At 53.3% G+C, this 25,516-nt stretch overlaps 38 non-coding genes across 38 annotated transcripts; all 38 read right to left on the bottom strand.

Annotated features, from left to right (window-relative positions):
* Positions 1 to 423: 423 nt before the first annotated feature.
* Positions 424 to 495, bottom strand: Trnae-cuc. Its single transcript has one exon. It is a non-coding gene; the product is annotated as a tRNA-Glu (tRNA).
* Positions 496 to 761: 266 nt separating this feature from the next.
* Trnal-cag lies at positions 762 to 843 on the bottom strand. Its single transcript has one exon. It is a non-coding gene; the product is annotated as a tRNA-Leu (tRNA).
* An 80-nt stretch (positions 844 to 923) lies between these two features.
* On the bottom strand, positions 924 to 1,005 carry Trnal-aag. The gene has a single exon. It is a non-coding gene; the product is annotated as a tRNA-Leu (tRNA).
* A 734-nt stretch (positions 1,006 to 1,739) lies between these two features.
* Positions 1,740 to 1,811, bottom strand: Trnae-cuc. The gene has a single exon. It is a non-coding gene; the product is annotated as a tRNA-Glu (tRNA).
* A 266-nt stretch (positions 1,812 to 2,077) lies between these two features.
* Positions 2,078 to 2,159, bottom strand: Trnal-cag. Its single transcript has one exon. It is a non-coding gene; the product is annotated as a tRNA-Leu (tRNA).
* An 80-nt stretch (positions 2,160 to 2,239) lies between these two features.
* Positions 2,240 to 2,321, bottom strand: Trnal-aag. The gene has a single exon. It is a non-coding gene; the product is annotated as a tRNA-Leu (tRNA).
* A 734-nt stretch (positions 2,322 to 3,055) lies between these two features.
* Trnae-cuc lies at positions 3,056 to 3,127 on the bottom strand. Its single transcript has one exon. It is a non-coding gene; the product is annotated as a tRNA-Glu (tRNA).
* Positions 3,128 to 3,393: 266 nt separating this feature from the next.
* On the bottom strand, positions 3,394 to 3,475 carry Trnal-cag. The gene has a single exon. It is a non-coding gene; the product is annotated as a tRNA-Leu (tRNA).
* Positions 3,476 to 3,555: 80 nt separating this feature from the next.
* On the bottom strand, positions 3,556 to 3,637 carry Trnal-aag. The gene has a single exon. It is a non-coding gene; the product is annotated as a tRNA-Leu (tRNA).
* A 1,072-nt stretch (positions 3,638 to 4,709) lies between these two features.
* On the bottom strand, positions 4,710 to 4,791 carry Trnal-cag. The gene has a single exon. It is a non-coding gene; the product is annotated as a tRNA-Leu (tRNA).
* An 80-nt stretch (positions 4,792 to 4,871) lies between these two features.
* On the bottom strand, positions 4,872 to 4,953 carry Trnal-aag. The gene has a single exon. It is a non-coding gene; the product is annotated as a tRNA-Leu (tRNA).
* A 734-nt stretch (positions 4,954 to 5,687) lies between these two features.
* Positions 5,688 to 5,759, bottom strand: Trnae-cuc. Its single transcript has one exon. It is a non-coding gene; the product is annotated as a tRNA-Glu (tRNA).
* Positions 5,760 to 6,025: 266 nt separating this feature from the next.
* Trnal-cag lies at positions 6,026 to 6,107 on the bottom strand. Its single transcript has one exon. It is a non-coding gene; the product is annotated as a tRNA-Leu (tRNA).
* Positions 6,108 to 6,187: 80 nt separating this feature from the next.
* On the bottom strand, positions 6,188 to 6,269 carry Trnal-aag. Its single transcript has one exon. It is a non-coding gene; the product is annotated as a tRNA-Leu (tRNA).
* Positions 6,270 to 7,341: 1,072 nt separating this feature from the next.
* Positions 7,342 to 7,423, bottom strand: Trnal-cag. The gene has a single exon. It is a non-coding gene; the product is annotated as a tRNA-Leu (tRNA).
* An 80-nt stretch (positions 7,424 to 7,503) lies between these two features.
* On the bottom strand, positions 7,504 to 7,585 carry Trnal-aag. The gene has a single exon. It is a non-coding gene; the product is annotated as a tRNA-Leu (tRNA).
* A 734-nt stretch (positions 7,586 to 8,319) lies between these two features.
* On the bottom strand, positions 8,320 to 8,391 carry Trnae-cuc. The gene has a single exon. It is a non-coding gene; the product is annotated as a tRNA-Glu (tRNA).
* Positions 8,392 to 14,923: 6,532 nt separating this feature from the next.
* Trnal-aag lies at positions 14,924 to 15,005 on the bottom strand. Its single transcript has one exon. It is a non-coding gene; the product is annotated as a tRNA-Leu (tRNA).
* Positions 15,006 to 16,077: 1,072 nt separating this feature from the next.
* Trnal-cag lies at positions 16,078 to 16,159 on the bottom strand. The gene has a single exon. It is a non-coding gene; the product is annotated as a tRNA-Leu (tRNA).
* An 80-nt stretch (positions 16,160 to 16,239) lies between these two features.
* On the bottom strand, positions 16,240 to 16,321 carry Trnal-aag. The gene has a single exon. It is a non-coding gene; the product is annotated as a tRNA-Leu (tRNA).
* A 734-nt stretch (positions 16,322 to 17,055) lies between these two features.
* On the bottom strand, positions 17,056 to 17,127 carry Trnae-cuc. The gene has a single exon. It is a non-coding gene; the product is annotated as a tRNA-Glu (tRNA).
* Positions 17,128 to 17,393: 266 nt separating this feature from the next.
* On the bottom strand, positions 17,394 to 17,475 carry Trnal-cag. Its single transcript has one exon. It is a non-coding gene; the product is annotated as a tRNA-Leu (tRNA).
* Positions 17,476 to 17,555: 80 nt separating this feature from the next.
* On the bottom strand, positions 17,556 to 17,637 carry Trnal-aag. The gene has a single exon. It is a non-coding gene; the product is annotated as a tRNA-Leu (tRNA).
* Positions 17,638 to 18,371: 734 nt separating this feature from the next.
* On the bottom strand, positions 18,372 to 18,443 carry Trnae-cuc. Its single transcript has one exon. It is a non-coding gene; the product is annotated as a tRNA-Glu (tRNA).
* Positions 18,444 to 18,709: 266 nt separating this feature from the next.
* On the bottom strand, positions 18,710 to 18,791 carry Trnal-cag. Its single transcript has one exon. It is a non-coding gene; the product is annotated as a tRNA-Leu (tRNA).
* An 80-nt stretch (positions 18,792 to 18,871) lies between these two features.
* On the bottom strand, positions 18,872 to 18,953 carry Trnal-aag. The gene has a single exon. It is a non-coding gene; the product is annotated as a tRNA-Leu (tRNA).
* Positions 18,954 to 19,687: 734 nt separating this feature from the next.
* On the bottom strand, positions 19,688 to 19,759 carry Trnae-cuc. Its single transcript has one exon. It is a non-coding gene; the product is annotated as a tRNA-Glu (tRNA).
* Positions 19,760 to 20,025: 266 nt separating this feature from the next.
* Trnal-cag lies at positions 20,026 to 20,107 on the bottom strand. The gene has a single exon. It is a non-coding gene; the product is annotated as a tRNA-Leu (tRNA).
* Positions 20,108 to 20,187: 80 nt separating this feature from the next.
* Positions 20,188 to 20,269, bottom strand: Trnal-aag. The gene has a single exon. It is a non-coding gene; the product is annotated as a tRNA-Leu (tRNA).
* A 734-nt stretch (positions 20,270 to 21,003) lies between these two features.
* Positions 21,004 to 21,075, bottom strand: Trnae-cuc. Its single transcript has one exon. It is a non-coding gene; the product is annotated as a tRNA-Glu (tRNA).
* Positions 21,076 to 21,341: 266 nt separating this feature from the next.
* On the bottom strand, positions 21,342 to 21,423 carry Trnal-cag. The gene has a single exon. It is a non-coding gene; the product is annotated as a tRNA-Leu (tRNA).
* Positions 21,424 to 21,503: 80 nt separating this feature from the next.
* Trnal-aag lies at positions 21,504 to 21,585 on the bottom strand. Its single transcript has one exon. It is a non-coding gene; the product is annotated as a tRNA-Leu (tRNA).
* A 734-nt stretch (positions 21,586 to 22,319) lies between these two features.
* Trnae-cuc lies at positions 22,320 to 22,391 on the bottom strand. Its single transcript has one exon. It is a non-coding gene; the product is annotated as a tRNA-Glu (tRNA).
* A 266-nt stretch (positions 22,392 to 22,657) lies between these two features.
* On the bottom strand, positions 22,658 to 22,739 carry Trnal-cag. Its single transcript has one exon. It is a non-coding gene; the product is annotated as a tRNA-Leu (tRNA).
* An 80-nt stretch (positions 22,740 to 22,819) lies between these two features.
* On the bottom strand, positions 22,820 to 22,901 carry Trnal-aag. Its single transcript has one exon. It is a non-coding gene; the product is annotated as a tRNA-Leu (tRNA).
* A 734-nt stretch (positions 22,902 to 23,635) lies between these two features.
* Trnae-cuc lies at positions 23,636 to 23,707 on the bottom strand. The gene has a single exon. It is a non-coding gene; the product is annotated as a tRNA-Glu (tRNA).
* Positions 23,708 to 23,973: 266 nt separating this feature from the next.
* Positions 23,974 to 24,055, bottom strand: Trnal-cag. The gene has a single exon. It is a non-coding gene; the product is annotated as a tRNA-Leu (tRNA).
* Positions 24,056 to 24,135: 80 nt separating this feature from the next.
* Positions 24,136 to 24,217, bottom strand: Trnal-aag. Its single transcript has one exon. It is a non-coding gene; the product is annotated as a tRNA-Leu (tRNA).
* Positions 24,218 to 25,516: the final 1,299 nt, after the last annotated feature.

Below are 25,516 nucleotides of genomic sequence, written 5' to 3'. Positions count from 1 at the left end.
GGGTTGTTGCGGCCACAACGCAATGTCCTGACCACTAGACGATCACGGCCACGGAGCCACCGCGGAATTCAACTCTCGCGACTGCAAGTGGCTGTGCACAGCAAAGCTCGGCCGACTGTGTCTCGCAACAGCTGTGTCAGACGCGGTCTCCATTATATGTATACTGGCAAACGAACGTGCCCGCGCTGATGGACACTGAGCAGAGTGGTTAGCTGCATTCAACCCCCGTGGCAATGTCTTGCAGTCCTCCAAGTCTGTTGACCGCAGGTATGTGCCCGGATAAGAGGTGGACAGATGTCGCATCTCTCTCGCCGTCACTTGTGGCCGCGAATCATATTTTACGTAGTTTTCTGCAAGCGTCAGCGGAGCGTCAGTCGAGCTAAGTCGGGACAAGTCGCATAAGAGGAGCAATAAAAAGTGCATTTCCGGTACCGGGAATCGAACCCAGGCCTCCTGGGCGAGAGCCAGGTATCCCAGCCACTAGACGACACCGGATAACGACACAAGCACTCCTCCAACAAACACGGCGAGCGCCCACCCGCTACTTGACGACAACTGCAAAAATTAACGTTTCCACTTCGTAGAACGGCATGCTCGGGACGCGTCTCGTGGAGACGAACGCCAGCAATCATGAGACGAAACTGCGCCGGTGAATCCTGTTGTTACACCACGCACCACTGTGCTACGACAGTTTAAGAAACCGACGCTGCGCTTTTTCCTTCGCGGGAAATCAGTGCTCCTGTTTTCGAGACAGAAAACGTTGGCAGCGGTGGGATTCGAACCCACGCCTTCGAAGAGACTGGTGCCTGAAACCAGCGCCTTAGACCGCTCGGCCACGCTACCTACGCGACGCGGCGGTCACAGGAGCTGCGTTCTACCCCACGAGAACACACCGCAATGGCACAAAAACGAGAAGTAAAAATTGGCAGCAGTGGGATTCGAACCCACGCCTCCGAAGAGACTGGTGCCTTAAACCAGCGCCTTAGACCGCTCGGCCACGCTAGCTGCACCAGTGTTCCTGGCATTTGTAGAATGCAGTGCACGACACAGCTTCCTGATCTGCTGCGACTGGTTGCTCGAACATCGCACCTCGAACGACTGCCCTTTTCGAATAGAGATTAACTACACAGGCAGCTGCCAGCGCCCTGGTGCGGCGGCATCGCGTGTTTATAAGGAATCGGTAGTGCCACCTGCAGCCTGAGGAACATGAGCACAAAATCAGGAGGGCACCGTGATTTCAATCACTGGGTCACTATCGTCATTGCAGTGACAGCAAGGCAGAACTTTAAAAAGTGCCGTGACCCGGATTCGAGCCTGGGTTGTTGCGGCCACAACGCAATGTCCTGACCACTAGACGATCACGGCCACGGAGCCACCGCGGGATTCAACTCTCGCGACTGCAAGTGGCTGTGCACAGCAAAGCTCGGCCGACTGTGTCTCGCAACAGCTGTGTCAGACGCGGTCTCCATTATATGTATACTGGCAAACGAACGTGCCCGCGCTGATGGACACTGAGCAGAGTGGTTAGCTGCATTCAACCCCCGTGGCAATGTCTTGCAGTCCTCCAAGTCTGTTGACCGCAGGTATGTGCCCGGATAAGAGGTGGACAGATGTCGCATCTCTCTCGCCGTCACTTGTGGCCGCGAATCATATTTTACGTAGTTTTCTGCAAGCGTCAGCGGAGCGTCAGTCGAGCTAAGTCGGGACAAGTCGCATAAGAGGAGCAATAAAATGTGCATTTCCGGTACCGGGAATCGAACCCAGGCCTCCTGGGCGAGAGCCAGGTATCCCAGCCACTAGACGACACCGGATAACGACACAAGCACTCCTCCAACAAACACGGCGAGCGCCCACCCGCTACTTGACGACAACTGCAAAAATTAACGTTTCCACTTCGTAGAACGGCATGCTCGGGACGCGTCTCGTGGAGACGAACGCCAGCAATCATGAGACGAAACTGCGCCGGTGAATCCTGTTGTTACACCACGCACCACTGTGCTACGACAGTTTAAGAAACCGACGCTGCGCTTTTTCCTTCGCGGGAAATCAGTGCTCCTGTTTTCGAGACAGAAAACGTTGGCAGCGGTGGGATTCGAACCCACGCCTCCGAAGAGACTGGTGCCTGAAACCAGCGCCTTAGACCGCTCGGCCAAGCTACCTGCGCGACGCGGCGGTCACAGGAGCTGCGTTCTACCCCACGAGAACACACCGCAATGGCACAAAAACGAGAAGTAAAAATTGGCAGCGGTGGGATTCGAACCCACGCCTCCGAAGAGACTGGTGCCTTAAACCAGCGCCTTAGACCGCTCGGCCACGCTACCTACACCAGTGTTCCTGGCATTTGTAGAATGCAGTGCACGACACAGCTTCCTGATCTGCTGCGACTGGTTGCTCGAACATCGCACCTCGAACGACTGCCCTTTTCGAATAGAGATTAACTACACAGGCAGCTGCCAGCGCCCTGGTGCGGCGGCATCGCGTGTTTATAAGGAATCGGTAGTGCCACCTGCAGCCTGAGGAACATGAGCACAAAATCAGGAGGGCACCGTGATTTCAATCACTGGGTCACTATCGTCATTGCAGCGACAGCAAGGCAGAACTTTAAAAAGTGCCGTGACCCGGATTCGAGCCTGGGTTGTTGCGGCCACAACGCAATGTCCTGACCACTAGACGATCACGGCCACGGAGCCACCGCGGAATTCAACTCTCGCGACTGCAAGTGGCTGTGCACAGCAAAGCTCGGCCGACTGTGTCTCGCAACAGCTGTGTCAGACGCGGTCTCCATTATATGTATACTGGCAAACGAACGTGCCCGCGCTGATGGACACTGAGCAGAGTGGTTAGCTGCATTCAACCCCCGTGGCAATGTCTTGCAGTCCTCCAAGTCTGTTGACCGCAGGTATGTGCCCGGATAAGAGGTGGACAGATGTCGCATCTCTCTCGCCGTCACTTGTGGCCGCGAATCATATTTTACGTAGTTTTCTGCAAGCGTCAGCGGAGCGTCAGTCGAGCTAAGTCGGGACAAGTCGCATAAGAGGAGCAATAAAATGTGCATTTCCGGTACCGGGAATCGAACCCAGGCCTCCTGGGCGAGAGCCAGGTATCCCAGCCACTAGACGACACCGGATAACGACACAAGCACTCCTCCAACAAACACGGCGAGCGCCCACCCGCTACTTGACGACAACTGCAAAAATTAACGTTTCCACTTCGTAGAACGGCATGCTCGGGACGCGTCTCGTGGAGACGAACGCCAGCAATCATGAGACGAAACTGCGCCGGTGAATCCTGTTGTTACACCACGCACCACTGTGCTACGACAGTTTAAGAAACCGACGCTGCGCTTTTTCCTTCGCGGGAAATCAGTGCTCCTGTTTTCGAGACAGAAAACGTTGGCAGCGGTGGGATTCGAACCCACGCCTCCGAAGAGACTGGTGCCTGAAACCAGCGCCTTAGACCGCTCGGCCACGCTACCTGCGCGACGCGGCGGTCACAGGAGCTGCGTTCTACCCCACGAGAACACACCGCAATGGCACAAAAACGAGAAGTAAAAATTGGCAGCGGTGGGATTCGAACCCACGCCTCCGAAGAGACTGGTGCCTTAAACCAGCGCCTTAGACCGCTCGGCCACGCTACCTACACCAGTGTTCCTGGCATTTGTAGAATGCAGTGCACGACACAGCTTCCTGATCTGCTGCGACTGGTTGCTCGAACATCGCACCTCGAACGACTGCCCTTTTCGAATAGAGATTAATTACACAGGCAGCTGCCAGCGCCCTGGTGCGGCGGCATCGCGTGTTTATAAGGAATCGGTAGTGCCACCTGCAGCCTGAGGAACATGAGCACAAAATCAGGAGGGCACCGTGATTTCAATCACTGGGTCACTATCGTCATTGCAGTGACAGCAAGGCAGAACTTTAAAAAGTGCCGTGACCCGGATTCGAGCCTGGGTTGTTGCGGCCACAACGCAATGTCCTGACCACTAGACGATCACGGCCACGGAGCCACCGCGGAATTCAACTCTCGCGACTGCAAGTGGCTGTGCACAGCAAAGCTCGGCCGACTGTGTCTCGCAACAGCTGTGTCAGACGCGGTCTCCATTATATGTATACTGGCAAACGAACGTGCCCGCGCTGATGGACACTGAGCAGAGTGGTTAGCTGCATTCAACCCCCGTGGCAATGTCTTGCAGTCCTCCAAGTCTGTTGACCGCAGGTATGTGCCCGGATAAGAGGTGGACAGATGTCGCATCTCTCTCGCCGTCACTTGTGGCCGCGAATCATATTTTACGTAGTTTTCTGCAAGCGTCAGCGGAGCGTCAGTCGAGCTAAGTCGGGACAAGTCGCATAAGAGGAGCAATAAAAAGTGCATTTCCGGTACCGGGAATCGAACCCAGGCCTCCTGGGCGAGAGCCAGGTATCCCAGCCACTAGACGACAGCGGATAACGACACAAGCACTCCTCCAACAAACACGGCGAGCGCCCACCCGCTACTTGACGACAACTGCAAAAATTAACGTTTCCACTTCGTAGAACGGCATGCTCGGGACGCGTCTCGTGGAGACGAACGCCAGCAATCATGAGACGAAACTGCGCCGGTGAATCCTGTTGTTACACCACGCACCACTGTGCTACGACAGTTTAAGAAACCGACGCTGCGCTTTTTCCTTCGCGGGAAATCAGTGCTCCTGTTTTCGAGACAGAAAACGTTGGCAGCGGTGGGATTCGAACCCACGCCTCCGAAGAGACCGGTGCCTGAAACCAGCGCCTTAGACCGCTCGGCCACGCTACCTGCGCGACGCGGCGGTCACAGGAGCTGCGTTCTACCCCACGAGAACACACCGCAATGGCACAAAAACGAGAAGTAAAAATTGGCAGCGGTGGGATTCGAACCCACGCCTCCGAAGAGACTGGTGCCTTAAACCAGCGCCTTAGACCGCTCGGCCACGCTACCTACACCAGTGTTCCTGGCATTTGTAGAATGCAGTGCACGACACAGCTTCCTGATCTGCTGCGACTGGTTGCTCGAACATCGCACCTCGAACGACTGCCCTTTTCGAATAGAGATTAACTACACAGGCAGCTGCCAGCGCCCTGGTGCGGCGGCATCGCGTGTTTATAAGGAATCGGTAGTGCCACCTGCAGCCTGAGGAACATGAGCACAAAATCAGGAGGGCACCGTGATTTCAATCACTGGGTCACTATCGTCATTGCAGCGACAGCAAGGCAGAACTTTAAAAAGTGCCGTGACCCGGATTCGAGCCTGGGTTGTTGCGGCCACAACGCAATGTCCTGACCACTAGACGATCACGGCCACGGAGCCACCGCGGAATTCAACTCTCGCGACTGCAAGTGGCTGTGCACAGCAAAGCTCGGCCGACTGTGTCTCGCAACAGCTGTGTCAGACGCGGTCTCCATTATATGTATACTGGCAAACGAACGTGCCCGCGCTGATGGACACTGAGCAGAGTGGTTAGCTGCATTCAACCCCCGTGGCAATGTCTTGCAGTCCTCCAAGTCTGTTGACCGCAGGTATGTGCCCGGATAAGAGGTGGACAGATGTCGCATCTCTCTCGCCGTCACTTGTGGCCGCGAATCATATTTTACGTAGTTTTCTGCAAGCGTCAGCGGAGCGTCAGTCGAGCTAAGTCGGGACAAGTCGCATAAGAGGAGCAATAAAATGTGCATTTCCGGTACCGGGAATCGAACCCAGGCCTCCTGGGCGAGAGCCAGGTATCCCAGCCACTAGACGACACCGGATAACGACACAAGCACTCCTCCAACAAACACGGCGAGCGCCCACCCGCTACTTGACGACAACTGCAAAAATTAACGTTTCCACTTCGTAGAACGGCATGCTCGGGACGCGTCTCGTGGAGACGAACGCCAGCAATCATGAGACGAAACTGCGCCGGTGAATCCTGTTGTTACACCACGCACCACTGTGCTACGACAGTTTAAGAAACCGACGCTGCGCTTTTTCCTTCGCGGGAAATCAGTGCTCCTGTTTTCGAGACAGAAAACGTTGGCAGCGGTGGGATTCGAACCCACGCCTCCGAAGAGACTGGTGCCTGAAACCAGCGCCTTAGACCGCTCGGCCACGCTACCTGCGCGACGCGGCGGTCACAGGAGCTGCGTTCTACCCCACGAGAACACACCGCAATGGCACAAAAACGAGAAGTAAAAATTGGCAGCGGTGGGATTCGAACCCACGCCTCCGAAGAGACTGGTGCCTTAAACCAGCGCCTTAGACCGCTCGGCCACGCTACCTACACCAGTGTTCCTGGCATTTGTAGAATGCAGTGCACGACACAGCTTCCTGATCTGCTGCGACTGGTTGCTCGAACATCGCACCTCGAACGACTGCCCTTTTCGAATAGAGATTAATTACACAGGCAGCTGCCAGCGCCCTGGTGCGGCGGCATCGCGTGTTTATAAGGAATCGGTAGTGCCACCTGCAGCCTGAGGAACATGAGCACAAAATCAGGAGGGCACCGTGATTTCAATCACTGGGTCACTATCGTCATTGCAGTGACAGCAAGGCAGAACTTTAAAAAGTGCCGTGACCCGGATTCGAGCCTGGGTTGTTGCGGCCACAACGCAATGTCCTGACCACTAGACGATCACGGCCACGGAGCCACCGCGGAATTCAACTCTCGCGACTGCAAGTGGCTGTGCACAGCAAAGCTCGGCCGACTGTGTCTCGCAACAGCTGTGTCAGACGCGGTCTCCATTATATGTATACTGGCAAACGAACGTGCCCGCGCTGATGGACACTGAGCAGAGTGGTTAGCTGCATTCAACCCCCGTGGCAATGTCTTGCAGTCCTCCAAGTCTGTTGACCGCAGGTATGTGCCCGGATAAGAGGTGGACAGATGTCGCATCTCTCTCGCCGTCACTTGTGGCCGCGAATCATATTTTACGTAGTTTTCTGCAAGCGTCAGCGGAGCGTCAGTCGAGCTAAGTCGGGACAAGTCGCATAAGAGGAGCAATAAAAAGTGCATTTCCGGTACCGGGAATCGAACCCAGGCCTCCTGGGCGAGAGCCAGGTATCCCAGCCACTAGACGACAGCGGATAACGACACAAGCACTCCTCCAACAAACACGGCGAGCGCCCACCCGCTACTTGACGACAACTGCAAAAATTAACGTTTCCACTTCGTAGAACGGCATGCTCGGGACGCGTCTCGTGGAGACGAACGCCAGCAATCATGAGACGAAACTGCGCCGGTGAATCCTGTTGTTACACCACGCACCACTGTGCTACGACAGTTTAAGAAACCGACGCTGCGCTTTTTCCTTCGCGGGAAATCAGTGCTCCTGTTTTCGAGACAGAAAACGTTGGCAGCGGTGGGATTCGAACCCACGCCTCCGAAGAGACCGGTGCCTGAAACCAGCGCCTTAGACCGCTCGGCCACGCTACCTGCGCGACGCGGCGGTCACAGGAGCTGCGTTCTACCCCACGAGAACACACCGCAATGGCACAAAAACGAGAAGTAAAAATTGGCAGCGGTGGGATTCGAACCCACGCCTCCGAAGAGACTGGTGCCTTAAACCAGCGCCTTAGACCGCTCGGCCACGCTACCTACACCAGTGTTCCTGGCATTTGTAGAATGCAGTGCACGACACAGCTTCCTGATCTGCTGCGACTGGTTGCTCGAACATCGCACCTCGAACGACTGCCCTTTTCGAATAGAGATTAACTACACAGGCAGCTGCCAGCGCCCTGGTGCGGCGGCATCGCGTGTTTATAAGGAATCGGTAGTGCCACCTGCAGCCTGAGGAACATGAGCACAAAATCAGGAGGGCACCGTGATTTCAATCACTGGGTCACTATCGTCATTGCAGCGACAGCAAGGCAGAACTTTAAAAAGTGCCGTGACCCGGATTCGAGCCTGGGTTGTTGCGGCCACAACGCAATGTCCTGACCACTAGACGATCACGGCCACGGAGCCACCGCGGAATTCAACTCTCGCGACTGCAAGTGGCTGTGCACAGCAAAGCTCGGCCGACTGTGTCTCGCAACAGCTGTGTCAGACGCGGTCTCCATTATATGTATACTGGCAAACGAACGTGCCCGCGCTGATGGACACTGAGCAGAGTGGTTAGCTGCATTCAACCCCCGTGGCAATGTCTTGCAGTCCTCCAAGTCTGTTGACCGCAGGTATGTGCCCGGATAAGAGGTGGACAGATGTCGCATCTCTCTCGCCGTCACTTGTGGCCGCGAATCATATTTTACGTAGTTTTCTGCAAGCGTCAGCGGAGCGTCAGTCGAGCTAAGTCGGGACAAGTCGCATAAGAGGAGCAATAAAATGTGCATTTCCGGTACCGGGAATCGAACCCAGGCCTCCTGGGCGAGAGCCAGGTATCCCAGCCACTAGACGACACCGGATAACGACACAAGCACTCCTCCAACAAACACGGCGAGCGCCCACCCGCTACTTGACGACAACTGCAAAAATTAACGTTTCCACTTCGTAGAACGGCATGCTCGGGACGCGTCTCGTGGAGACGAACGCCAGCAATCATGAGACGAAACTGCGCCGGTGAATCCTGTTGTTACACCACGCACCACTGTGCTACGACAGTTTAAGAAACCGACGCTGCGCTTTTTCCTTCGCGGGAAATCAGTGCTCCTGTTTTCGAGACAGAAAACGTTGGCAGCTTTTTTTTTTTTTTTTTTTTTTTTTTTCTTTTTTTTTTTTTTTTTAATTTTTTTTTTTTTTTTATTTTTTTTTTTAATTTTTTTTTTTTACGGGCCTCCCAACTCCCCTTATAGCCCGGCCTTGCGCTCTCCAAGTTATGCCTTCTTCGGCGAGCTTCATCAGCTATAAATAAACGGTGCTGCTTGCAAACAGAAAAGACGAATTGTTGCACTGTCCATTCAGTTGAAAACCGTAAACTTCTCGGTATGGTTCCTTGGAAGGCGTTGGTGTTCAAGATGAATTGATGAAATCGGAGATACGGGATTGCTGCGAGGAAAGTTTCTTGTGGCTGTCCACCGCTAGTGAAGCATCAAAGGAAAACTAAAATCCTCTTGAAGTGAAAGTGCAGGCCTATATTGACAGCTAAGCAGTCACTTCGCGCCTTCACGCCTTAAAATAAAAAATGAAAGAATAACAGCGCATCAGGCGCTTTACACCTAAACTCAATAAAAAGAATAAAATTTAAAAAAAGAAGAAAAAGCAATGACTGCCTGAGTTAGTCCACTCAGTCACAGGGAAGGAACAGCCTTCATACGTCCCATTATATTATGTTCAAAATGCTTCGTGGCGGCCATTAAAATGGGTAATGAAAAAAGGCACAAAAAGTAAAATAATCGACACATATCAAAGGAATGAATATACTCCCGAACTTTCCGAACTGTCCGGCAGATAAAGGGAAGTAAAACACAATCCTCCCCGACGTGTTTTAAAAAGAAAGTAAAAAATCCTCTGTTCTTAAAAACCAAACAATCTCCGTGGCAGCGGCGTGCGCAACGCACCCGTGAATGTACGCCGATAACGGAGGAACCAGACGGTATAAAAAAATGAATTAAAAACAGAAAGAAATCACTAAATGACAGCAAAACACAAACACACACGAACACAGGATAACACTGTGTTAAACTTTGCGTCGTAATTTCCACATTGCAGTTCTGCACAAGCGTAAGCATCGTACTTGTTATGATTCTCTGTTCCTGTAGCATCAATTTGCATGAACTATGTATCCGGAGCCGGAGACAATGCAAAACACAGAAGTAAAGAAAAGTTGCAGCAGTGAAGGGTTGATTACAACAGTTTGTCGTGGGCAAATGCAAGTGCAATTTGCAGAAAATTGGCAAAGATTTTGGCATAGTCTTTCCTGGTTTTAGTGAGGTCATGTTGCGTGGATAAAGAAACCAGATAGGCATAGTCGTCCGTAAGTCGCAATTGCAGGAGGGCGAACACAGTGTGAGCCACGATCCATGCAGTGGCGGCACGCTTCGTATGCGGATATGGGTTGAAGTCTGGGATCAAAGCCGTGTCCGCAGAAAAAGCGGCAGCGCTGGTCCGGTTGATAAGTGCGAGCATCCTGGCGGCAATGTTCCAAGTCGACCGTGACCGCAGGCACACGAAACGATGTTCTAAGGTGTCGTCTTGGCGACAGTCTTCACACAAGCTCGATGGAGATAAGTGAATGCGGCGCAGCTTTTCGTTGGTGGGGAGAATGCGGTTAACCACTTGGTACCAAAAGCTGCTGACGTCCGCTGACAGGAAGGGAGCATGAACGTGAGCCCACACCGTCCTCCACGCAGATCGCGGGTAGCGCGCCTCCATCTTATTACCGACCGGCCGTCCTCTTAGTCCCTGGTAGACACGTTTCACAGTCCGTGTTCGATGGTCGAGTACTTCGGCGGCGAGATAACTTTTTTGAATGAAGTATTCTCGAACATAACGCAGCTGAAACGGGATGGTAGTCGGGTCGAGAGGTGCTGCTTCAGATAGAGGCCGATGAATAGCGAACAGAACAGCTGTGGGGCTCGACGGATCCTGTTCAATAGTGACGCTCGTCCGATGAAGGAGCAACGCTGCGGCTTTCATAGCAAAATGAATGAGGCCGAGTCCACCCTGTTCGCGTGGCAAAGTACATGTTTCGTAAGACACCTTGAAAATATGTCCCCGCCACAGTAGCCAATAGACTGCCTGTGTTATGGCTCTGCCCAAATTCTTGGGTACCTGAAATAACTGTGCGAGGTACCAGGCTTTGCTGAGCAAGAAAACATTTATTAAAATCACCCGCTGTGTTAATGCGAGGGTGCGAGTAGCGGACAGGCTAGCCATAGCTCGTATGCCATTTAAGACAATACGCCAGTTGTAGGACGCAGTCTGTAACAGATTGGCCTGAAAGCGAACACCCAAAATTTTGTGTTCCTGCTTCACTGTAAACCATGGGCGTTTGAAGCCACGTGTCGCTGCATAAATAGGCAGAAAAACCGTCTTACGGGTATTGATGCTCGCACCGGATGCACGTTCATACTGTGTAAGAACTGCGCGTATTGTAGCAAAGTCGGTAGCCGAGGACACCAAGAGACCAAGGTCGTCAGCATAAGCGCGACAAACGTGCTTCTCATTCCCAATACGTATTCCCCTACAAACACTGTGCAATTTACGCAACAAAGGATCTAAGGAAATAGCGTAAAGCGCCATTGACAGAGGGCACCCTTGTTTGACTGAACAGCAGAGCGGAACAGGTTCCGATAAAAGTCCATTGATACTAATCCGTGAGGTGGAATTTTTGAAAAGGTTAAAAATCATAGTTATATACTTTACACCGAAACCAAACTTCTGGAGCACTCGCCGGAGATATAGGTGGCTAACTCTGTCAAAAGCCATTGCAAAATCGATGGATAAAATGCCAAAAGGAATCCTATTCGTCGAAGCATAGGCAATGGCATCTCGGTATGTCGACACAGCACCATAGAGAGTGCGGTTCGGCACTGCACAGTATTGAAAGGGACTAATCAGTTTGTTCATGACCAGCTTCAAGCGGGAGGAGACACATTTGGTGAAGAGTTTGTAATCACCATTAAGAAGGGTGATCGGTCTAAGATTGCACAGTTGCCTGGTGACCGGAACCTTTGGAACCAAGACCACAATACCTTCCAGGAAGGACGCAGGGACATCCACACCAGTTAAAATTTCATTAAAAACGTCAGTCAGGGCAGAGCCAAACAAGTGCCAAAAATGCAGATAAAATTCCGGTGGCAACCCATCAGCGCCCGGTGATTTGTTCTGGGAACACAGTTTTAGGACATCACCCACTTCTTCCACGGTAAAGTTTTCTGTGAGGCGACGGCGATCCGCTACGGATAAGACGTATGGAACGTCGTGGAGAAGCTCGGAAATCGCGGCAGCATCAGTGTATTTCTCACTGAAAAGTTCGATGAAGTGACGGTGGGCCTCGGCAAGAATTGCCGCCTGGTTATCAAGCCGCGCACCGTCAGCTGATTCCAGCTCTGTGACGTAACGTCGCTTTGCGCGCCGGCGTTCGCGCAGCTGATGAAACACGGAAGGCGCTTCATCAGCCAGCGCCCCGGGGGCTCGGCTCCGTACGACAGATCCGCGCAACGATTCCCTTTTCAAATCCAGAAGACGGAGTTTTATACGCCGAATTGTCGCCATCCGAAGAGCGGGATTGTTTGTGTGCAGGTGGATGGCATCATTTAAACAGCTCTCGTAAAATTGCAATGTAGAACGCTCCCAGTGAGCAACATCCTGACTGAATTCCAGGATCGCCTTGCGTAATGCCGGCTTAACAAATTCTACCCACCAAGACAAAGTGGAGGCATATAGACCGCGATATTTTAGCACCCTCTGCCATACACGCACGACAACCGGCGCAAAATGTGGGTGTGAGAGATGTCGCACATTAAACTTCCATAATCGACTTGCGCGGGGTTGATCCGCCAATAGAGAATGAAAGCGGCAGACATACGCACAATGATCGGAAAAAATCACGGGGTGAACAGAGGAGTCCGTAAGACAGTGCTGTTTATCACGAGAAACGTAAATCCTATCGAGCCGACTTCTTCCCGTGGGATAAAAGAAAGTAAAGCCCACGGCCCGCGGGTGTAAATAACACCACGAGTCAATTAAATTCATCTCAGTAACGAGCGTCTGTAATTCTAGGCACTTATATGGCCGTGGCTCCTGATCTCTATCGTCCAGCACGCAATTAAAATCGCCGCCCATGACTAAAGGCAGGTGGGGGCCCTGTAAAAGGTGACAAATGTCACTGCTATAAAACACACGGCGACGTGGCTGCCCGTCGGCACCAGAAGGGGCGTACACGTTAATATATCTTACGTTGTTGATCGTGCAAGCTACACCACGACCGTTAGGAATTGTAGCGACATTACTATAGTCATGACCAACACGAATTAAAATGGCAGTACCACAATTACACTCGACATCAAAGTTCAAGAGTACTTGATAGCCCGGAATGGAGTGAAGTAGATCTATCACAACCTCCTGCAAAAACACTACGTCAGCAGCAATGTAATTTATAAAACCCACAAAACTTGCAAACTTCACTGGCGACTCCAATTTATTAAGATTAATAGTAGCCACAACTGATGGAGGACGTGCTACCATAGACAATAGGGAAAAACAAATAAAACAAATTAGACGGCAGGAGTGGACCCACTCGCCTCCTCCATATCGTCTGCCCAGTCACAACGTTCAGACGGTGCAGCTGAAGTAGGCGATTCGTGTGTGGGAGGTACAGACGCGGAATCCTGCGAAAGGGGACGCGTGCGACGCTGGGGGGTGTCTTCCGCCTTACGCTTAACCGAAAGTTGTGCCGGGTTCGTTGCCTGAGACGTCGTAGTGTCCATTGCAAGAGTTACATCAGAGTGGTGCAACATTTCCTTTAACTGCTGTACAACCTGTTCCCGCCTGTCTGCCGACACACTTGTCGTAGGCGCTGGCTGACTGCTCGCCACAGGACGCTGTGGACGACGCCCCCCCGCAACCGACGGTCGAGATTCGACTACGGGGCGAGGCAAGGGCTTGTGCGCCGGCTTTTGCACAGATTTTTGTTTTTGTTTTGACTTCGGACGGGGAACCTGCTTCCATTCCGGAGACGGGCTGCGTTCTCCGCGAGAAAAAGACCGTGTGTCTAAAATCCGCGAGCTACTGGCACTGCGGAAGCGGTCAGTATTGCCACGCCTGTCTGAAACACTTTCACGCCTGGGCTTTGGTTCCTGTGAGGCAGGAACCGCGTCCGGAAACCCGTGAGGTACGGAAGTGGATGGTGACGAATCCACTACAGCAACAGGGGGGGTAACCACCTGAACGGGTTCTGATCCGGTCCGTTCCGGAGCTTCAGGCACAGCCGGAGGCGGAATCGGTACAGTAGCGGCGGGAACTGACTGAGAAAGTACGGACAAGGATTGAACAGTATCAGAACCGGTGGCAGTGGCATCGACATCCATCGCGACCGCAGCAACTAACGGCGTTTCCGTTTCCGCGGAACGTGCCGGTGAACGGGGAACACCTAACAACACGGCCGCGTACGACGCGTCGTCATCTTGCCCACGGGGCGGTAGCTGCACAGGGCGCCTACGCCTAGGACAATTTTGTCTAAAATGGTCTGTGGCATTACAATAGGAACACGTTTGCGGCTGACCACTATACGAAATAAAAGCCCGGTGGCCGGCCATAACCAAAAACGAGGGAACGTGCTTCCTCACAATCATCTTTACACTGCGGATACCGTTCTCAACCTGATATATATAAGCGGACGACCACTTTTCTTTTGTAATCGACAAAACTGTGCCATAAGGCATAAGGCTACGAGCGATTGTCTCATTCCTAGTCTCAAACGGCAGATTGAATACCCGAACATTTCGAATACCGAATCCAGCGTTCGACAGAGTCACATTGCTAATTGTCCCATCAGAGTGTTTGAATTTACGTACGCCACCATTTTCACTGACAAGAGCATCACACAATTCCGGACATTTCAATTTTACGAACAAAGAGTTCAGGAACGCGTCTAATTGCAATCCTAGCACTTCACTTTCAGGAATTTGCAAGTCATTTTTCATCCACGAATGAATTTCGAAAGCAGACGGTCGGGTTACGTTTCTATCAAATTCGCACTGGATATTATTTTCTCGGTCTTCAGAATCCATGTTAACTTACAGTTCAGCTGACTACAGCAGCGAAGAAACAGTCACCGCGAAGAACCGTCGCCGACTGCGAAGCACACGTAAACACCGCCCGACACGCCGGAGCGAGCGCGCGATGTGTTCGGGCCCACGACTCCGAAGAGACTGGTGCCTGAAACCAGCGCCTTAGACCGCTCGGCCACGCTACCTGCGCGACGCGGCGGTCACAGGAGCTGCGTTCTACCCCACGAGAACACACCGCAATGGCACAAAAACGAGAAGTAAAAATTGGCAGCGGTGGGATTCGAACCCACGCCTCCGAAGAGACTGGTGCCTTAAACCAGCGCCTTAGACCGCTCGGCCACGCTACCTACACCAGTGTTCCTGGCATTTGTAGAATGCAGTGCACGACACAGCTTCCTGATCTGCTGCGACTGGTTGCTCGAACATCGCACCTCGAACGACTGCCCTTTTCGAATAGAGATTAATTACACAGGCAGCTGCCAGCGCCCTGGTGCGGCGGCATCGCGTGTTTATAAGGAATCGGTAGTGCCACCTGCAGCCTGAGGAACATGAGCACAAAATCAGGAGGGCACCGTGATTTCAATCACTGGGTCACTATCGTCATTGCAGTGACAGCAAGGCAGAACTTTAAAAAGTGCCGTGACCCGGATTCGAGCCTGGGTTGTTGCGGCCACAACGCAATGTCCTGACCACTAGACGATCACGGCCACGGAGCCACCGCGGAATTCAACTCTCGCGACTGCAAGTGGCTGTGCACAGCAAAGCTCGGCCGACTGTGTCTCGCAACAGCTGTGTCAGACGCGGTCTCCATTATATGTATACTGGCAAACGAACGTGCCCGCGCTGATGGACACTGAGCAGAGTGGTTAGCTGCATTCAACCCCCGTGGCAATGTCTTGCAGTCCTCCAAGTCTGTTGACCGCAGGTATGTGCCCGGATAAGAGGTGGACAGATGTCGCATCTCTCTCGCCGTCACTTGTGGCCGCGAATCATATTTTACGTAGTTTTCTGCAAGCGTCAGCGGAGCGTCAGTCGAGCTAAGTCGGGACAAGTCGCATAAGAGGAGCAATAAAAAGTGCATTTCCGGTACCGGGAATCGAACCCAGGCCTCCTGGGCGAGAGCCAGGTATCCCAGCCACTAGACGACAGCGGATAACGACACAAGCACTCCTCCAACAAACACGGCGAGCGCCCACCCGCTACTTGACGACAACTGCAAAAATTAACGTTTCCACTTCGTAGAACGGCATGCTCGGGACGCGTCTCGTGGAGACGAACGCCAGCAATCATGAGACGAAACTGCGCCGGTGAATCCTGTTGTTACACCACGCACCACTGTGCTACGACAGTTTAAGAAACCGACGCTGCGCTTTTTCCTTCGCGGGAAATCAGTGCTCCTGTTTTCGAGACAGAAAACGTTGGCAGCGGTGGGATTCGAACCCACGCCTCCGAAGAGACCGGTGCCTGAAACCAGCGCCTTAGACCGCTCGGCCACGCTACCTGCGCGACGCGGCGGTCACAGGAGCTGCGTTCTACCCCACGAGAACACACCGCAATGGCACAAAAACGAGAAGTAAAAATTGGCAGCGGTGGGATTCGAACCCACGCCTCCGAAGAGACTGGTGCCTTAAACCAGCGCCTTAGACCGCTCGGCCACGCTACCTACACCAGTGTTCCTGGCATTTGTAGAATGCAGTGCACGACACAGCTTCCTGATCTGCTGCGATTGGTTGCTCGAACATCGCACCTCGAACGACTGCCCTTTTCGAATAGAGATTAATTACACAGGCAGCTGCCAGCGCCCTGGTGCGGCGGCATCGCGTGTTTATAAGGAATCGGTAGTGCCACCTGCAGCCTGAGGAACATGAGCACAAAATCAGGAGGGCACCGTGATTTCAATCACTGGGTCACTATCGTCATTGCAGTGACAGCAAGGCAGAACTTTAAAAAGTGCCGTGACCCGGATTCGAGCCTGGGTTGTTGCGGCCACAACGCAATGTCCTGACCACTAGACGATCACGGCCACGGAGCCACCGCGGAATTCAACTCTCGCGACTGCAAGTGGCTGTGCACAGCAAAGCTCGGCCGACTGTGTCTCGCAACAGCTGTGTCAGACGCGGTCTCCATTATATGTATACTGGCAAACGAACGTGCCCGCGCTGATGGACACTGAGCAGAGTGGTTAGCTGCATTCAACCCCCGTGGCAATGTCTTGCAGTCCTCCAAGTCTGTTGACCGCAGGTATGTGCCCGGATAAGAGGTGGACAGATGTCGCATCTCTCTCGCCGTCACTTGTGGCCGCGAATCATATTTTACGTAGTTTTCTGCAAGCGTCAGCGGAGCGTCAGTCGAGCTAAGTCGGGAAAAGTCGCATAAGAGGAGCAATAAAATGTGCATTTCCGGTACCGGGAATCGAACCCAGGCCTCCTGGGCGAGAGCCAGGTATCCCAGCCACTAGACGACACCGGATAACGACACAAGCACTCCTCCAACAAACACGGCGAGCGCCCACCCGCTACTTGACGACAACTGCAAAAATTAACGTTTCCACTTCGTAGAACGGCATGCTCGGGACGCGTCTCGTGGAGACGAACGCCAGCAATCATGAGACGAAACTGCGCCGGTGAATCCTGTTGTTACACCACGCACCACTGTGCTACGACAGTTTAAGAAACCGACGCTGCGCTTTTTCCTTCGCGGGAAATCAGTGCTCCTGTTTTCGAGACAGAAAACGTTGGCAGCGGTGGGATTCGAACCCACGCCTCCGAAGAGACTGGTGCCTGAAACCAGCGCCTTAGACCGCTCGGCCAAGCTACCTGCGCGACGCGGCGGTCACAGGAGCTGCGTTCTACCCCACGAGAACACACCGCAATGGCACAAAAACGAGAAGTAAAAATTGGCAGCGGTGGGATTCGAACCCACGCCTCCGAAGAGACTGGTGCCTTAAACCAGCGCCTTAGACCGCTCGGCCACGCTACCTACACCAGTGTTCCTGGCATTTGTAGAATGCAGTGCACGACACAGCTTCCTGATATGCTGCGACTGGTTGCTCGAACATCGCACCTCGAACGACTGCCCTTTTCGAATAGAGATTAATTACACAGGCAGCTGCCAGCGCCCTGGTGCGGCGGCATCGCGTGTTTATAAGGAATCGGTAGTGCCACCTGCAGCCTGAGGAACATGAGCACAAAATCAGGAGGGCACCGTGATTTCAATCACTGGGTCACTATCGTCATTGCAGTGACAGCAAGGCAGAACTTTAAAAAGTGCCGTGACCCGGATTCGAGCCTGGGTTGTTGCGGCCACAACGCAATGTCCTGACCACTAGACGATCACGGCCACGGAGCCACCGCGGAATTCAACTCTCGCGACTGCAAGTGGCTGTGCACAGCAAAGCTCGGCCGACTGTGTCTCGCAACAGCTGTGTCAGACGCGGTCTCCATTATATGTATACTGGCAAACGAACGTGCCCGCGCTGATGGACACTGAGCAGAGTGGTTAGCTGCATTCAACCCCCGTGGCAATGTCTTGCAGTCCTCCAAGTCTGTTGACCGCAGGTATGTGCCCGGATAAGAGGTGGACAGATGTCGCATCTCTCTCGCCGTCACTTGTGGCCGCGAATCATATTTTACGTAGTTTTCTGCAAGCGTCAGCGGAGCGTCAGTCGAGCTAAGTCGGGACAAGTCGCATAAGAGGAGCAATAAAAAGTGCATTTCCGGTACCGGGAATCGAACCCAGGCCTCCTGGGCGAGAGCCAGGTATCCCAGCCACTAGACGACACCGGATAACGACACAAGCACTCCTCCAACAAACACGGCGAGCGCCCACCCGCTACTTGACGACAACTGCAAAAATTAACGTTTCCACTTCGTAGAACGGCATGCTCGGGACGCGTCTCGTGGAGACGAACGCCAGCAATCATGAGACGAAACTGCGCCGGTGAATCCTGTTGTTACACCACGCACCACTGTGCTACGACAGTTTAAGAAACCGACGCTGCGCTTTTTCCTTCGCGGGAAATCAGTGCTCCTGTTTTCGAGACAGAAAACGTTGGCAGCGGTGGGATTCGAACCCACGCCTCCGAAGAGACTGGTGCCTGAAACCAGCGCCTTAGACCGCTCGGCCACGCTACCTACGCGACGCGGCGGTCACAGGAGCTGCGTTCTACCCCACGAGAACACACCGCAATGGCACAAAAACGAGAAGTAAAAATTGGCAGCGGTGGGATTCGAACCCACGCCTCCGAAGAGACTGGTGCCTTAAACCAGCGCCTTAGACCGCTCGGCCACGCTAGCTGCACCAGTGTTCCTGGCATTTGTAGAATGCAGTGCACGACACAGCTTCCTGATCTGCTGCGACTGGTTGCTCGAACATCGCACCTCGAACGACTGCCCTTTTCGAATAGAGATTAACTACACAGGCAGCTGCCAGCGCCCTGGTGCGGCGGCATCGCGTGTTTATAAGGAATCGGTAGTGCCACCTGCAGCCTGAGGAACATGAGCACAAAATCAGGAGGGCACCGTGATTTCAATCACTGGGTCACTATCGTCATTGCAGCGACAGCAAGGCAGAACTTTAAAAAGTGCCGTGACCCGGATTCGAGCCTGGGTTGTTGCGGCCACAACGCAATGTCCTGACCACTAGACGATCACGGCCACGGAGCCACCGCGGAATTCAACTCTCGCGACTGCAAGTGGCTGTGCACAGCAAAGCTCGGCCGACTGTGTCTCGCAACAGCTGTGTCAGACGCGGTCTCCATTATATGTATACTGGCAAACGAACGTGCCCGCGCTGATGGACACTGAGCAGAGTGGTTAGCTGCATTCAACCCCCGTGGCAATGTCTTGCAGTCCTCCAAGTCTGTTGACCGCAGGTATGTGCCCGGATAAGAGGTGGACAGATGTCGCATCTCTCTCGCCGTCACTTGTGGCCGCGAATCATATTTTACGTAGTTTTCTGCAAGCGTCAGCGGAGCGTCAGTCGAGCTAAGTCGGGACAAGTCGCATAAGAGGAGCAATAAAATGTGCATTTCCGGTACCGGGAATCGAACCCAGGCCTCCTGGGCGAGAGCCAGGTATCCCAGCCACTAGACGACACCGGATAACGACACAAGCACTCCTCCAACAAACACGGCGAGCGCCCACCCGCTACTTGACGACAACTGCAAAAATTAACGTTTCCACTTCGTAGAACGGCATGCTCGGGACGCGTCTCGTGGAGACGAACGCCAGCAATCATGAGACGAAACTGCGCCGGTGAATCCTGTTGTTACACCACGCACCACTGTGCTACGACAGTTTAAGAAACCGACGCTGCGCTTTTTCCTTCGCGGGAAATCAGTGCTCCTGTTTTCGAGACAGAAAACGTTGGCAGCGGTGGGATTCGAACCCACGCCTCCGAAGAGACTGGTGCCTGAAACCAGCGCCTTAGACCGCTCGGCCACGCTACCTGCGCGACGCGGCGGTCACAGGAGCTGCGTTCTACCCCACGAGAACACACCGCAATGGCACAAAAACGAGAAGTAAAAATTGGCAGCGGTGGGATTCGAACCCACGCCTCCGAAGAGACTGGTGCCTTAAACCAGCGCCTTAGACCGCTCGGCCACGCTACCTACACCAGTGTTCCTGGCATTTGTAGAATGCAGTGCACGACACAGCTTCCTGATCTGCTGCGACTGGTTGCTCGAACATCGCACCTCGAACGACTGCCCTTTTCGAATAGAGATTAATTACACAGGCAGCTGCCAGCGCCCTGGTGCGGCGGCATCGCGTGTTTATAAGGAATCGGTAGTGCCACCTGCAGCCTGAGGAACATGAGCACAAAATCAGGAGGGCACCGTGATTTCAATCACTGGGTCACTATCGTCATTGCAGTGACAGCAAGGCAGAACTTTAAAAAGTGCCGTGACCCGGATTCGAGCCTGGGTTGTTGCGGCCACAACGCAATGTCCTGACCACTAGACGATCACGGCCACGGAGCCACCGCGGAATTCAACTCTCGCGACTGCAAGTGGCTGTGCACAGCAAAGCTCGGCCGACTGTGTCTCGCAACAGCTGTGTCAGACGCGGTCTCCATTATATGTATACTGGCAAACGAACGTGCCCGCGCTGATGGACACTGAGCAGAGTGGTTAGCTGCATTCAACCCCCGTGGCAATGTCTTGCAGTCCTCCAAGTCTGTTGACCGCAGGTATGTGCCCGGATAAGAGGTGGACAGATGTCGCATCTCTCTCGCCGTCACTTGTGGCCGCGAATCATATTTTACGTAGTTTTCTGCAAGCGTCAGCGGAGCGTCAGTCGAGCTAAGTCGGGACAAGTCGCATAAGAGGAGCAATAAAAAGTGCATTTCCGGTACCGGGAATCGAACCCAGGCCTCCTGGGCGAGAGCCAGGTATCCCAGCCACTAGACGACACCGGATAACGACACAAGCACTCCTCCAACAAACACGGCGAGCGCCCACCCGCTACTTGACGACAACTGCAAAAATTAACGTTTCCACTTCGTAGAACGGCATGCTCGGGACGCGTCTCGTGGAGACGAACGCCAGCAATCATGAGACGAAACTGCGCCGGTGAATCCTGTTGTTACACCACGCACCACTGTGCTACGACAGTTTAAGAAACCGACGCTGCGCTTTTTCCTTCGCGGGAAATCAGTGCTCCTGTTTTCGAGACAGAAAACGTTGGCAGCGGTGGGATTCGAACCCACGCCTCCGAAGAGACTGGTGCCTGAAACCAGCGCCTTAGACCGCTCGGCCACGCTACCTACGCGACGCGGCGGTCACAGGAGCTGCATTCTACCCCACGAGAACACACCGCAATGGCACAAAAACGAGAAGTAAAAATTGGCAGCGGTGGGATTCGAACCCACGCCTCCGAAGAGACTGGTGCCTTAAACCAGCGCCTTAGACCGCTCGGCCACGCTACCTGCACCAGTGTTCCTGGCATTTGTAGAATGCAGTGCACGACACAGCTTCCTGATCTGCTGCGACTGGTTGCTCGAACATCGCACCTCGAACGACTGCCCTTTTCGAATAGAGATTAACTACACAGGCAGCTGCCAGCGCCCTGGTGCGGCGGCATCGCGTGTTTATAAGGAATCGGTAGTGCCACCTGCAGCCTGAGGAACATGAGCACAAAATCAGGAGGGCACCGTGATTTCAATCACTGGGTCACTATCGTCATTGCAGCGACAGCAAGGCAGAACTTTAAAAAGTGCCGTGACCCGGATTCGAGCCTGGGTTGTTGCGGCCACAACGCAATGTCCTGACCACTAGACGATCACGGCCACGGAGCCACCGCGGAATTCAACTCTCGCGACTGCAAGTGGCTGTGCACAGCAAAGCTCGGCCGACTGTGTCTCGCAACAGCTGTGTCAGACGCGGTCTCCATTATATGTATACTGGCAAACGAACGTGCCCGCGCTGATGGACACTGAGCAGAGTGGTTAGCTGCATTCAACCCCCGTGGCAATGTCTTGCAGTCCTCCAAGTCTGTTGACCGCAGGTATGTGCCCGGATAAGAGGTGGACAGATGTCGCATCTCTCTCGCCGTCACTTGTGGCCGCGAATCATATTTTACGTAGTTTTCTGCAAGCGTCAGCGGAGCGTCAGTCGAGCTAAGTCGGGACAAGTCGCATAAGAGGAGCAATAAAAAGTGCATTTCCGGTACCGGGAATCGAACCCAGGCCTCCTGGGCGAGAGCCAGGTATCCCAGCCACTAGACGACACCGGATAACGACACAAGCACTCCTCCAACAAACACGGCGAGCGCCCACCCGCTACTTGACGACAACTGCAAAAATTAACGTTTCCACTTCGTAGAACGGCATGCTCGGGACGCGTCTCGTGGAGACGAACGCCAGCAATCATGAGACGAAACTGCGCCGGTGAATCCTGTTGTTACACCACGCACCACTGTGCTACGACAGTTTAAGAAACCGACGCTGCGCTTTTTCCTTCGCGGGAAATCAGTGCTCCTGTTTTCGAGACAGAAAACGTTGGCAGCGGTGGGATTCGAACCCACGCCTCCGAAGAGACTGGTGCCTGAAACCAGCGCCTTAGACCGCTCGGCCACGCTACCTACGCGACGCGGCGGTCACAGGAGCTGCGTTCTACCCCACGAGAACACACCGCAATGGCACAAAAACGAGAAGTAAAAATTGGCAGCGGTGGGATTCGAACCCACGCCTCCGAAGAGACTGGTGCCTTAAACCAGCGCCTTAGACCGCTCGGCCACGCTACCTGCACCAGTGTTCCTGGCATTTGTAGAATGCAGTGCACGACACAGCTTCCTGATCTGCTGCGACTGGTTGCTCGAACATCGCACCTCGAACGACTGCCCTTTTCGAATAGAGATTAACTACACAGGCAGCTGCCAGCGCCCTGGTGCGGCGGCATCGCGTGTTTATAAGGAATCGGTAGTGCCACCTGCAGCCTGAGGAACATGAGCACAAAATCAGGAGGGCACCGTGATTTCAATCACTGGGTCACTATCGTCATTGCAGCGACAGCAAGGCAGAACTTTAAAAAGTGCCGTGACCCGGATTCGAGCCTGGGTTGTTGCGGCCACAACGCAATGTCCTGACCACTAGACGATCACGGCCACGGAGCCACCGCGGAATTCAACTCTCGCGACTGCAAGTGGCTGTGCACAGCAAAGCTCGGCCGACTGTGTCTCGCAACAGCTGTGTCAGACGCGGTCTCCATTATATGTATACTGGCAAACGAACGTGCCCGCGCTGATGGACACTGAGCAGAGTGGTTAGCTGCATTCAACCCCCGTGGCAATGTCTTGCAGTCCTCCAAGTCTGTTGACCGCAGGTATGTGCCCGGATAAGAGGTGGACAGATGTCGCATCTCTCTCGCCGTCACTTGTGGCCGCGAATCATATTTTACGTAGTTTTCTGCAAGCGTCAGCGGAGCGTCAGTCGAGCTAAGTCGGGACAAGTCGCATAAGAGGAGCAATAAAATGTGCATTTCCGGTACCGGGAATCGAACCCAGGCCTCCTGGGCGAGAGCCAGGTATCCCAGCCACTAGACGACACCGGATAACGACACAAGCACTCCTCCAACAAACACGGCGAGCGCCCACCCGCTACTTGACGACAACTGCAAAAATTAACGTTTCCACTTCGTAGAACGGCATGCTCGGGACGCGTCTCGTGGAGACGAACGCCAGCAATCATGAGACGAAACTGCGCCGGTGAATCCTGTTGTTACACCACGCACCACTGTGCTACGACAGTTTAAGAAACCGACGCTGCGCTTTTTCCTTCGCGGGAAATCAGTGCTCCTGTTTTCGAGACAGAAAACGTTGGCAGCGGTGGGATTCGAACCCACGCCTCCGAAGAGACTGGTGCCTGAAACCAGCGCCTTAGACCGCTCGGCCACGCTACCTGCGCGACGCGGCGGTCACAGGAGCTGCGTTCTACCCCACGAGAACACACCGCAATGGCACAAAAACGAGAAGTAAAAATTGGCAGCGGTGGGATTCGAACCCACGCCTCCGAAGAGACTGGTGCCTTAAACCAGCGCCTTAGACCGCTCGGCCACGCTACCTACACCAGTGTTCCTGGCATTTGTAGAATGCAGTGCACGACACAGCTTCCTGATCTGCTGCGACTGGTTGCTCGAACATCGCACCTCGAACGACTGCCCTTTTCGAATAGAGATTAATTACACAGGCAGCTGCCAGCGCCCTGGTGCGGCGGCATCGCGTGTTTATAAGGAATCGGTAGTGCCACCTGCAGCCTGAGGAACATGAGCACAAAATCAGGAGGGCACCGTGATTTCAATCACTGGGTCACTATCGTCATTGCAGTGACAGCAAGGCAGAACTTTAAAAAGTGCCGTGACCCGGATTCGAGCCTGGGTTGTTGCGGCCACAACGCAATGTCCTGACCACTTTTTTTTTTTTTTTTTTTTTTTTTATTTTTTTTCACACGCCACTTATAACATCATCCATAGCACTGTCGGCAAGGTGGGAAACATTTAACATCCACTGGGAACGATAAAGTTTTGCAGGTTGGCGACTAAGATTTACAGTTGCAGTAAAAGCACAATGGTCAGAAAAACTAGTAGGAATAACATCGACAGAAAGAATTTTATCACATAAAAAATCAGATAAATAGAATCTGTCGAGTCTACTGCATGAGGACGCGGTAAAAAACGTATATTTCACCAGGGTTGGATATTTGTGTTCCCAAACATCACGCAGATGCATCGTACGAACTAAGTCATGTAAATCACGGCAATAATTAAAATTGGGGGACTGGTCTGCAGGGCGTAAAACACAATTAAAATCGCCTCCGAGCAGGAGACTCCGAGGACTCTGGCGCAAAAGATAAATAAGCTCTTCTTTATAAAAGCGCGATCGAGCCACAGTGTGACCCGAACCAGAGGGGGCATACAAAACAACGAGGCGGAGATCAAAAAGACGACAACCAATCCCACGGCCAGAGTCAAGGAATTCAATGTCAGTAATAGGAATGCCCTCTCGAAAGAAAAGAGCAGTTCCTGTTGAATATTCCGGCGCGACATTAAAAACAGTTTGAAATCCAGGTAGAGAGAGATCAGAAAACAACACTTCCTGCAAAAACAGTACGTCCGCACAGGCGTCGTAAATAAACTGCCGCAAAGAGGCAATGCGAACGTCGGACTCAATACGGTTAACATTTAAGGTAAGAAAGGTGTATGCTTGAACCATAGAGAGAAAAGCGAGAAAACAAATCACCTACACCGACGCACCAGCGTCACAGTCCATAGCAGGGGTGACAGAGGCATCCGAGGGAGGGGGACTGCTACCCCGTTCCGCGGATCCCTTACGTTTCGGTTTTTTACGAACAGCATTAACGTTCG

Source organism: Schistocerca piceifrons, unplaced genomic scaffold, assembly GCF_021461385.2.
Source record: "Schistocerca piceifrons isolate TAMUIC-IGC-003096 unplaced genomic scaffold, iqSchPice1.1 HiC_scaffold_1764, whole genome shotgun sequence".
In the NCBI taxonomy this organism is placed as follows: domain Eukaryota; kingdom Metazoa; phylum Arthropoda; class Insecta; order Orthoptera; family Acrididae; genus Schistocerca; species Schistocerca piceifrons.
The sequence above is the reverse complement of the archived record's forward strand: the minus strand, read 5'-3'. Positions and strand labels throughout refer to the sequence as shown.